The sequence below is a fragment of the Helicoverpa armigera genome, chromosome 24, assembly GCF_030705265.1.
Source record: "Helicoverpa armigera isolate CAAS_96S chromosome 24, ASM3070526v1, whole genome shotgun sequence".
NCBI lineage: Eukaryota > Metazoa > Arthropoda > Insecta > Lepidoptera > Noctuidae > Helicoverpa > Helicoverpa armigera.
The window spans coordinates 254,543-267,552 of NC_087143.1; the positions used below are offsets into that span (position 1 = coordinate 254,543).

The following is a 13,010-nucleotide window of genomic DNA, read 5'->3' on the forward strand; positions in this document are numbered from 1 at the left end:
GAGGATGGAGAGAATTAGCTGGACGGAAAGAATTAGCAATGAAGAAGTACTAAGTAGAATAGGGAGTAGAAGACAACTATTACATAGCATAGAGAACAGGAGAGCAAAAATGATAATGAAGTTGAATGTTGTGACGTATAAGGAAGTTCAGGAGTTGGCGCTGGATAGGCGTAAATGGAAGGAGCTGCACCGACAAGAGCTGGGCTCTTAAATTGAAGAAGAATATCTTACCTAGATATATTACTACAACCCTGTCAACACATTTACAATGAAGGGCGCATTCTACAAATAAACTATGGTTTTACCACAATTAACTCGATAAGATCTAATCGAAACCATACTTAAGATAATAAATACCAACTTCTTTCAACATCCCCTTCATTACACCCTAGCTCTTATAACTAGGACATTAGGGTTCAAAATGCAACGTGTTTTGTTTTTCGAAGTAAATAGTAGTAATAGTAGTAAATAAGTAGACTTATAAATATTAGCTCAAAGTGTTATGTAGAATATTAGCAGCATGAGTTGAATTGTTGTGGTTGTTCTCATCGGCATAACTATACTTTTAAGGAGTTTAGTCCTTGTATAAATTATGTTCACAGCACAGCAGTTTATTGTTTCGTCTCTCAATGGTTTTTACTGTCTCAGGAATTGAAGTATCTACTTTTATACCAATGCATAGATAAAATTAGTAGTGAAAAGGTCAACTTCCTCTTTTTGAACATTATACTACTTTTAAACCGGTTGCGGAAAAAGTTCCTTCAGGCTCCAGCACGTGGGTGGAAGCTTAGTGAAAAGCTAGTAACTTAGGCTGCTGCCTCAAAAAAAAACAATGAAATTCAGATATTAAATCGGCGCAGTAGCAATAATGTGATTTTAATAGCATTTTATATACAACACAGATTGATTACAATGTACAATAATAAACCAATACACATGACATTGCTCATTTCCTGCCACACACTTCAATACGACCGTAATCTTTGGATCTAGTTCTCATGATGAAATCAATGATCTTACATGACTGATTTACGTTGACACTTCGTATCAAGAGAGATGCTTGTGAAATGTGGTCTTCTAACGTGGCAGTTTTATACAGGTGGTTTTAAAAGCATGGAGTAAAGAAGAATGGAGTGATCACGACTGTATGGAACAAGGATAGTTTGTGTGTGTATAGAATGTGGTGGGTAAAGGAATCCTTGACGAACGAGCACTTACTTACGTGCCTTATTAAGGGTAGCGAATAAGGGAAAATATGTAAAATGAAAAAATATGTATTCACAAAACCTATACAGATAGCAATAAAAGCCTATTATTGTCAATCAGACAGCGCTGTAGGATCACTAAGCCTATTTTACAGCTTACTTTAATAGTTAGCATTCCATGTGTTATTCATTCCATGGCAAGACAGTAATAGTTCCTGTCTTGTGATTATCGGTGAAGGCGACAACTGTCAATATGGATTAATGCTCATGAAGGTGTGTTTATCACATTATCTAATTATAGGGGAGACCGGGGCAAAGCCGTATAGCTAAGGGTTTGTGGATGCTGATCAATAATTTTAAAACACAGATGTACTAAATCAAAATTTATTTTTAACCAGTCTCATAAGGTACGCAACCACAATATTTTAACTTAGATAATTAAAGCGTAAATTGAAAAAAAATAGCAAAAATAATTCTTCGACGTTTTACGGTTTTGCCCCAGGGCATGGACAAAACCGTATACCGTATGGATTTCGGCACCACGGCATTTGAGCAGCTTTGAAGTACCCCATAGTCCCATCAAACACGGCTTGAACACCTTCTTTCATGTTTTCCGCGACCCACGATTGTCTATTAGTCGTCCTTTTATAATCACGAGGCATCGTGGCACCTGTCTTGAAAAATGAAAGGTTAATACACTTAAGTACATCCGGGTCAAAATCGTACATGTACGATTTTACCCCATATGATTTTGACCCATACCATTGTATGTATAAATACGTTACTCACTAATACATTCGTAATTGATTTCACCGGTACAAATGTATTGAATTACATCAAAATATACACACTTTTAACATGACTATTAGTTACTTACCTATTGTACACGTAAATTTGTCGATTGGCACTTCTTATTGCACATAAATTACATAAAAACCACTAAAAAGCAATAAAATAAAATATTAAAAAAACGCGCGTGCCTGTCGGGACAAGTGTTTGTTGGCAAATAGCTGTGATTGGTTGACACCGCTGAGCTGCAATGGCGCGGGAAATTTGAATTATTAACAGAAATACATACGCTATACGGTTTTGCCCGGGTATACGGTTTTGGACAGGTCTCCCCTATACTCACCTATGTACTTACAGATAATTTGCTCTGGCACCTTCGAACCGGCTTTGATAAGTTTGTATAAGATTTATTCAATACATAGCTTGTATCTGTAGGTACTGGTTTTTACCTGTCGTCAATGAAGCTAAGAATTATAAAGTTCGATATAAAATCACTTAATGGTGTTAAAATAAAGATAAGATACGAATAAAATGCTCCCAAATTGCTATACTTAATAAAAAATTTGTTACCGTCAAATTAGTCACACGTGCTTCATACCAGGAAAGAAAATTACACAAAAGAGAATAAAACTCAATGCTCAATAAGAATAAATTAGTCTTTCTGTCAAACCTGCTTATTAATCTAAATCTGGTATTTCTAAGACAAAGCTATTTGTATCTTAACCGTGTAATATGAAGACCTTCAAGATTCGCGTTCAGTTGAAGCGTGACAATGTGAAAAACTGTGCTCACTCATACATACCGTGGAGAAAAACTATAGTGAGTAGGGTGACAGTGATTCCTAGCGCAAAAAGTGACGAAATCATTTATATTTCGCCGCCACTTTTTAAGTACTCCTAATAGAGGATGATGAAATGATGTGCACTAGACACAAAACGATTTAGAGACATCATAAAAACAGTATTGAAATAAATTATAATTTAATTGTTATTTTCTTTCACTCTAGTTAATTGTCTAGATTTGATACCTTCAAAAACGTATTATAATGATAGCTGAGAGCCTTAATGAACATGAAACAATAATTTATCTTGAAAACAATAATTAATTTTCAAAGAAAGAAAAATCCCTTATGTATTTACAGAGTAAGCTATCGACCAATAGTAAAATGCTGAGCATTATTAGTTCACAAAAATAAACTGTTGGTAACCCTACCAGCTATAATTTAGATGTCGACACAAACAAGTGATCGGCTCGTCATTGACAATGATGGATCTCTGCAAGAACATTCAGTTTTTCATCCTCATCCAATCTTCACGCTTGTTTCGCTTACAGTGTGAACAGAAACCAAGGTTGTGATTAATCATCTATTATGTTGCGCGAGTTTTTGAGATTAACTTCTTTCATATTGAGATTTTTAGTCCATCTACTTATATTCCTACAAACAAGAAATGATCTGTTTTGCTTACGTAAAATTAAAAAGTACCATATTTAAGCAAAACATATCGAGTTCATAGGGTCTTTATCAGGTCTCAATTTACACTTATTTAGGCCCAACAAAATGGAACGGAAAAGTGTTTAAACACCACCAGTAAAAGCCATATTACTTAAGTGCCGATGTGGAACTTACCTTAAAAAGTAAAACATACATTTCAATAATAAATTGATAAAAACATGACAGTTCTCAAAATCAGAAAGGTCAGAAGGATTGACTTACATCTTTAATGATATACTTTCATAATTACTATAATTATTGCTGATTCAACTTTACACGAGCCGAAAATCAACAAAATACAGTATTTCAGTGAGATGTAATTTATCTTTTAATCATGTTATTAATGTACTTTTATCAAGGAATAAGGAAAGATGAGCGGAGATGCCGTAATGCAGGTCAGGCCCCTTCTTCTAGGTCAAATACGAACGGTGGGCCTGACCAAGACAATCAGTTACGAGTGAACTAACGAGGCGTTTAGGTTATTTGGGATGTCTGACAACGAAATTTGATATTATAAAAAATATCGGGTCCAAAGAAGGTATAAAAGGGTGAAGACAGTAGCGTTCCTCGTCCCCCGCACACCCGCATTTTGGCGCGCTACTTTCTCAGAAGATTTTCCGTTATGGCACCTCCGCTAGTCATATTGTTCTCCATGACTTTACTGATTTGAACTCTCGCCCTTTCGATCGACAGCCGATAATCGAGTTGTTGGGCTATTGTTGATAAAGTTCACGGCTGGGTCGATAAAACTTTCTTGGTCTTCACCTTTTATGGAGTTTAACTCCTTTTGATACTGATAATGTTTGTTATGATCTGCCTGAAGTTGTGTGAAAGTGACAGCGGCCCTGCAAGGCAAATGAAGTAAAAGGCACAAGGATGTCTTCAAAGTTATTCATCCATTAGTCGTTATCCCTATTGGGGGCTGTGCAGCACGTCTTCCTCTTCCTCATTTCTATCTGACTCCATATCTTTTATTATTTTTAGTTCATATGACTTTGATCTGATAGCTATACTTAAATGAAGATAGGTAGGTCAATAGTCCGTACTTGATTTTTATTATAGTTTCACCCCACGGATACCTAGGGTAGAAGGTGATTTACTGATATCATTTTAACATTCGTAAAAATATGATGTTTATAAAATGTGACGAAGAAAGGATACCTGATACTAAGCAGTACTGCGATTCTATAAAACTCGATCAACAACTCGCATTTCACTTCGATTCGTAATGTCATTTCATACTTTAGGGGAGGTAGGGGAGGGATGGGCACGTTTTCACAATTTATTGCATAAAAAATCTGATTTTACAGATCATTATCAACTTTTATTGCCATTTCTTATATATTATTATATCTAATAATGAAAGAGCTTTCCTAAAAATTACACTCAGTTTCAACATTACGAGATATTTAAACGGTTTTATTTAGCTCACCCCGTTTGTTTTATTATTTATTCTTGGATCAAATTTAGTAATTCAAATTTCACCCTCTTCCTGTCAACCGATTGGTCTGAAATTTTGTATACACCTTTAATTAAATCCACACACAAAATGGCACAGCCCCCTCAATATGGGTATCAAATGAAAGGGCTACACAAGTAGAATACTGTCAGCAACCCCAGCGGGGCCCAACAGGGCCAAGGCCTGCCTGCACGTCGATTCTATAAAATTCGAACAACAACTCGCATTTCACTTTGCTATTCACTCTCACTTCGCATTCGATTCAGAACGACCTTGATTTTGCATTCTGTAAACATCACCTAATCACTTGCGAAGTGAAGTGAGCTCGACATCGACCAATGCTGTGCTAGTGACTTCCCCACTCGACAAAATGTCAACCGAGATTAATCAGTTTTTAATTTTATCAGTTTTGACACAGAATTTTAGCTAAATATGATGTTTTAGTTATAATTTGTTATTGTAAGGAATTTGAGGCAGCTTTTAAGTATAAAATAAACAGAAATCTCTAAATTCGTGCTGTGAATATAATCTATGCTTACCCTACGAAAAACAATACTGACAGCGCCAATTTGCCTTTCTTGCTGATTTTGAGGAAACCTTATATATTTTTTTACTACGGCCGGATTGTTCAGAGCTTCCACTACTTCATTTATGCAACGAGATGCAGACGGTTGCGATAAATAAGTTCTGATGCCCTCTTTAATAACCTTCTGGTAACTGCCACTAGCCAAGAATGATAAAGTACATAGTATCTGTGAAACAATAAATACAATAAAAAATGTAATACCTACTTTATCTGGATTTAGTGAAAACAAAATTGAGACCAATTTGGTTATTTTCATGCTTAAGAGAATACCAATATTATAACTGAAGTACAGAGTCTTTTGAAAACATATCAGCTGGCGGGGAAACCACATAAAGGGAATACTCTAATAAGAATAAGTGTTTTTATAAGAACTAAGTGTTTTTCTTATTATTGTGTGCTTGATTACAATTTTTCAACTATAAACTGTGTCAATACTTACTTTTACACGAGTTGTAAGTCCTTTGCCTCGACGTTTTGTGCTCACATAGTCATCATCGCGAGTTAATAAAGATAAACTACGAATTCTAGCAGATTGTTGACGCTTTTCTAAATTATCTAAAGCATGAGCTTCTTCTAATAAAGATTTAAGCAAAAACATTCTAGCCATCGTTAAAGGTAGGCACTTAATCACTTTAAAACACTTAGAACTTTATTTAAACACTATTTTAAATATAATAGTCTCTAGATCAAGTTGGCAACGGTACCTGAAACAAGATTCTATAAAGGATTTTTCGCGCAGATTTATAACCTCACAAATTTTCACTGACGAAGAAGAGCAAAAATTTACAAATTATACATTACATGGTATGTCCAAGCCTCCCTACCATAGGGAGCATTGGACAATTTTGACTTAGTTTATGAAAAAAAAAAATCGGTAATTTTTTTTTAAGTTAAACGGTTTTATCTTATGTGCACTGAAAACTAGAAAATAAAAAATAGTTACTTACCTGTCAACCTACGTAGGTGGTCCCGGTCATATTAGACTAAAATAAAAACGTGGGGCCCATTAACTATTGCTGTAGTACTCTCTTCTAAAGGTATAATAGGTGTGGATTGCATCGACTTACTATAATTGTAACTGGAGATTTTGACAATCAATAATTAATAATAGAAAATACACATACCTTTCATTAGTTTTCTCTTTATAACGATCCGAAACCGCAACAAAATATTTAAGTACTTTTACGAGTGTTTGTTCTTGACAACTCACAGAAATGACAGATAGTCTATGGATGAACACCGTTACCAGTCGGTAACGTAAACTACCCAATAAAAAAAAACAAAACTATGATCAGAAATCAGAATAAAAGCGCTTTTATTCTGATTTGATCATGTCTCCCAACTGCCCATCTCTCCCCTACCTCCCCTATAGATAGACAGATTTTGACAGATCTGTCAAAATCTCGACTTTGATTTAGTTCAACTTGTCAACACGCTCGATAGTGTAGCGCTAGTGTAGTTTGACAATGTCAATCACGAAACTTTAAGGTAGAATTCCGTTGGTCGCGATTGTCGCAGCCGCGCGCGACAAAAGTCAACCTATGAAAATGTATGGCACCGCTGCCGAGGGCTGCGACAGTCGCGCGCGGACGACGAATTTCGTGAGCCGCTCGCGGCCGTACGCTTCTCAACATGGTCTAGCGCTTAATAACATCTATAGAATTTTAGTAAAACCAGAATTAAATTTTTGACAATGCCGCGAGCAGCTTACGAAATTCGTCGGCCGCGCGCGACTGTCACGGGCCTCGACAGCGGTGCCATACATTTTCATAGGTTGACTATTGTCGCGTCCACGAAATTCTACCTTTAGATCGAAGTCGAAGTGAGAGTGATGTCGAAGTGAGTTGTGATATTTTATAGAATCGACATGCAGGTCTACGGACATACTAAATAATTATGCGTGACATTTTTCCAAGTATTTTTTATAAATATTTTTTTACACTAATTCCATGGAATAACATGAGTATCAGAAAAACCACAACCACAACATATTTACCTGTCAAGAACATTGTTAAGGAAGCTCTTTCCTTTTACGCATTCCTTTTTAAATAATACGAGTAGGCTTTTAATGTCCCAGTTTTGGGATGTGCTCTCTTCTCTTACAGAGAAGATATTTTCATTCAACGTTAGTCAATACAATGAAAGATACATTTAGAAAGTTTATAACAATATGTAGGTATTTATATGATACAATTTATAGCCCGAATTTGATCCTACAACAATACTTTTACAGATTATAGTTATGCATGGTTGTATGTATTCAATATACAATGATATTAATCATCAATTACCTCAAAATCAAGTCTGTTATTATGTAGATAATGTTAGTTTTTGTCAGGCTTTCGACGCAAGCGCACGTTCAATGCGGAACTCCCTACCAAAAATTATAGATATCGCGATTATTTTCGTAAAATAAATATTTTTTTATCGATTTGATGTTATGTAATAGTGTATGTTGTAAATAAGAGTTTTTTTTAGTTCTTTTTTGCATAATCTTGTGTGGTTTTCCCAAACAATTTTTTGTTATTTTTTTAAGTGTTTTAAAAAGAGTTTTTAATTAAAGATAATTTGTTTGATGTGTATCAGTGATAAGTGGTCGGTTCATGATATAATTTTGGAAGGAAATTACTTGTCAAGGTAAATATTTACGTTACATATCGAGCGATTACATCTGTGTTTACTTGTATTAAAATTGCGAGTTTTAAATGTGTAACGTTGAATTTAAATAATTATCGCCTTCAATTTGGTATTTTTGATTTAATTTTCGATTACCTAAAATACCAAAAAGGATATTTACTTAATAAAGTATTTTATTTGAAGGACAATGAGGATGTTTTTGGTCATCATTAAATTGGTAATGTATTGAAGAATTTTAATGATTCTAATCGAACTACCTAAAACAGATCAAAATTACAAAAACATGCGTCATAACAAATTAGACTGTATTATATTCAAAAATTATTATAAATACCTACTCGTTATTACATAAAATTATAAGGAAGTGGTTTAGCATGAAGTTATGTGAATACAGAGGAAGAGGACGACTAAAATAACTTGGATACATTGTGTAAAAGACTGGGTATGACTGTAAACAATTTGATTTCTGAGAAAACGTCAGACTCAGAAGTATGGAAAAAGACTTGCTGACAAAAAATATAGTAGGATAAGGAGTATGATGAATTCGCTTCAAACCCTTTTACTATAAAAACCGTAAATAATACATCAGTTAGAAATGAATGCGGAACATAAACTAAACGATTTGCTTTCACCGTCTCAGTGCGTACACTCGGCGAAATAGTTAAGAGCTCGTTTGGTTCTTTTTGCTATGCATTTGGGTTGCAACACTTTAGTGAGCAGGTGTACGACGCAGCGGATTTTGGGTCATACATATTTTACTTTTAAGAGCGTATTATTTAGGTAAATAATCCAGTTTTGTTTAATTAGGACACCTAAAGTTAGTCGTACTTTAATTGGGCTGTATACAGAGGTAAGAATATTAAGCGCTACTCATAAATCAAGCACATTCAATGCAACCATAGCACGACAAAGTTATTTGAGGAAAGCTGTAACATTTTCCCTGAAAAGGAATAGATAAACCACCGATATGGGAAACAACTCAAAAAACGGCCATAACTGTAGGAGATGCGAAATTGCATATTGCTCCTTTACTAATTGATTCTATGAGAAACTGAACACACAATACTATCTTATGGACAGTAGAATGCCCTGCAAAATCCTTCATATACTCACGAAGACAGCTTATCATTGCATAAGGGACTACTAGGTTTTAGAAAGGAGTTCCCACGACACTAAGTTCCTCATGTTATTTATTTGTACGTACATAGACATTGTTTGGGTCTATGATGACAATTGCACAAAACTATTTAGGGGAGAGTGGGGGAATTACGGACGCGGGGTAAATACGGACTAGCAAGTATCTACTCATTCAATCCCCCCCGCAGCAGCCCGGTGCTGTCATCTGTTTCTTTCCACCATTTTAGTGCCACGCAAAAACTTACGACAGCCGGCTGCGCACAGTTTCAAAGGTAGGTAAAATTTCAAAAAAAAGTGAATATTGATCTAATTTTTAGTGTTTTACAATTCGAGGGACAGGTCTGTATATTAAGTGATGGTAAAAAGTGATATTTTCTATGGATAGGTTTGTCAATGGAGTTTGAATCGCCAATGTTGTTTTTTTACGAACCGTTTCATAATCGACAAATTTCCCTCTTTGATTTAAAAATACCCAGTTAGGTTAATTGCGGACAAGCCTCGCGGGGTAAATACGTACGTCCGCAATTACCCCTAATTCGATAAACTATTATGAAATTAATCAATAACTACTCATTTTTAAATGCCTCGGAAATATATGTTATAAGAAAAAAATCGAATCATTACAAAAAGCTGTACAAGAAATAAAAAACCCGTGGATAACTTTTCGTCAGGCGGAAGAAAAATATGGTATTCCCAGAGCTGGGTATTTGTTTGACAAAGTGAAAAAGGGCAGTGTTTCTACAATACCAAAGAGAGGATAAAATCCGTTTTTAACGAAATGCAAGAAAACTAACTTAAAATCTTGATTAGAATGTTGATGTTGAAATGTTGATTACTTTTGCATTTATTGTCAGGAAGTGATCCTCCCACCGAAGACTGGATTATGTGTTGAAAGTGTGGGTAACAAGTGGGCTCATGAAAACTGCACTGCAGGAAGTTCTTCTAAAGACTTTTGCCAGTGATTTTTGCTAGGTCCACCTAGTCCGTAAATACCCCATGCTGTCCGTAATTAACCCAGGGTCAGTCCGAATTTACCCCGAGCGCTACGGGTAAATACGGACTGACAAGGTTTTGTTTTTGCTAAAAATATTATATTTATTGATTGGTCTCGTATAAAAAGTATAATTGATTTTGTAGACAAATAACTAAAGATTGATAATTAATAAAGACAGACTGATTATTACTAATAGGACGAATGTTGTGCGTTATTTCCCTTCAGCGTCCGCAATTCCCCCACTCTCCCCTATACCAAGTTGTTTGAAACTAATTTCGTGCTGTATTAGATTCTTTTGTTAGATTTTAATTATGCGAAGAGAAAATTACCACTTTTGTAAGCATAGATATTGCATATTTCATCATTTTTATATGGATGAATTTCAAATTGATTCATTTGTATAGCTTTCGTCAATTTAATTAAAAATGTTTGAGCTGGCAAGGTGTGCAATTCATGCTTCAAAGAGAGTGTTAAATATAAATCTGGAGGGGTTGAAAGCAGAGATAGCCCAAGGAAAAAATAGATTGATTGCCTCAAAGATGACATGAATTAGAAGGGAGCGCATGTTAGTCTAGCTGCTAACAGAGAGAAATGAAAGTGGAAAACATAGACAGAGATTTTGGGAACACTGCAGGAAGATTGAGAAGAAGAGATTTATTTATTTTTTCTTCTTCTCAATCTTCCAAAGTAACTACTTTGAAATTACAATTCAACTGTTCCAAAGTACCAATTACAATTGACACGACCTTTAACCAGTTGCAGTTAACCATTGTAGTTAAAATATGTGTCAAAGCCGTTAAAATGACCATAAACCAGTAATTGATAGTTAAGTGTCACTTGAACCTTGGTTCTACGGAAACGTCATCAAATAACTTAATGATGGTGATTCTAATGTAATAGTTATTTCCTTCCTACTGCTAACTGCGGTTACAATCATAGTTAAAATTGAGGAGAAGGATCTCTGTCTTGCTGAATTTTGGAAAGGGTTAATGTGGCCTTAGAACTCAAAGTATGAAAAAAATTCAGGAATTGAGAGCGGTAAGAAGGTAATAATCCATCAGACATTTGGTAATGTCAACGTTACTCATTATTAAAATTAAGGTTGAAAACTAAATGAATATACCCCAATCAAATCATCTGAAATGGCAATAGTGAAAGATTTAAAGCCCTGAAAAAAGAAAACGATTAAAAACCCATCTAAAGTAACGATAACAGACATTTGACTAACTTAATAGATATCCCTCTAATGATTAATAACAAAACAAATGACAACACAATAGCAACTAAACAGGAGTCAGTTTAGACGCAATCCAAAGCAACAGTCGTACGTGCAGAGTATAACATAGCAGTTGCTGAACATTGATCCGCTGGTGAATACTGATTAGTTACGAGATAATTGTATATAGGCTGTGGAGCAATAAGAACTAAATACTGATGGGCTTAACGAACAAAAGAACATTAAGAAGAATGCTGTCAATTGTGAATACAGAATCTGTCCAAGAGTGTCTATGGAGTTTCTTGTCGGTTCAGCTCCATAAGACCCACTTCTGGAACAGTTAACCTAGCTGTTGACGTTTCATAAGAACCTGTAATAGGTCTATGTAAAACCTTCTGCCTTTGACTTGTACTATAATAGTTGAATGAGCAGACAGAGATATATAAGTGTTACAAAAGCAACTATCAGAAGAATCAGCACGAATACTAGTAGATATTAGTAGGTACTCTACCTCAGTTCACACCAGTAAAGAGTCCCCACTAGATTTATCTACTTATTAGAATGTAGGAATGTAGGGTAACAGTAAATCAGCAGGTTCCACACCATAGATCTTTTCAGGTACCTATTCAAATAGATTAGAAGTGTAGGTCAATCTCAAAATGGTGATCTCATTTCGATTTTTCATTGAGTCATTATCATTTTAACCGTATCGGATTTCATTAGGATTGGTTTTTATCACGTGTGCCAAATAAAGTACATCAATGTATTTGCTCTCAATTGGACTTCTAATGAAAAGAGTGCCAATATTGATGACAAGGTTAGTTGGTTGTTGTTATATGGTACAATGTTGGGTCCAATATGTGGCCCAAGCACATTATTATTATGTGGTTTTAATAGAAGCTTTTATTGTCATGTCTTGTCCTATTGTTTTGTCTTTAATGTTCTATTCATTGACTAAATCTATTTCAGTCTTTGTGTTTTCGTCTATCTTCGGACCCTCTATTGCCTCGCGAATTTCTTAATATTTCTCGCGAAAATAGGTCTTACAAATGAAGTGCAAAAAGAAAAACCTGAGTAAAGCTTGCATTATCTAAAATTATCTACAATATGATAATCTGTATCTATATTTAAACACTAATAAATGCTTGTATAACGACCCAAGCACGCATGTTTTCCTATTAACCCAAGAATTACAATTTCATTAACTTGACCAGACGTTTTAATCTAAATACGACCGTTATATGTTAAGCTATATACTTTACTGTTTAATAATTTATTATATTCTCCTTACACGCAATCTGTACCAATTATTTGTAACGGACGTCGGGACATTAAATTAAGGACAACCTTTATTTTACCGTCACGCTAATCTAATGTCAACCATATGCCATTGACATAAGGTCCTTATGCCTTGCTTAAAGTAACCTGGCAGATTTTAATTAGATACCAGGATAGCCTAACTCAAAGTCAAGCCAATTTAAACCTTTTGCTGACG

The 13,010-nt window shown here is 34.9% G+C and overlaps 1 protein-coding gene across 1 annotated transcript in view; it reads left to right on the forward strand.

Moving 5' to 3' along the window:
- Window positions 1–7,894: 7,894 nt before the first annotated feature.
- The window catches only part of LOC110383549 (uncharacterized), a 36,257-nt gene continuing 31,141 nt past the window's right edge, over window positions 7,895–13,010 (forward strand). The window contains exon 1 of the mRNA XM_064041228.1: window positions 7,895–8,168. The gene's annotated coding sequence lies outside the window, so the exon portion shown is untranslated. The remainder of the gene's footprint in view (window positions 8,169–13,010) is intronic.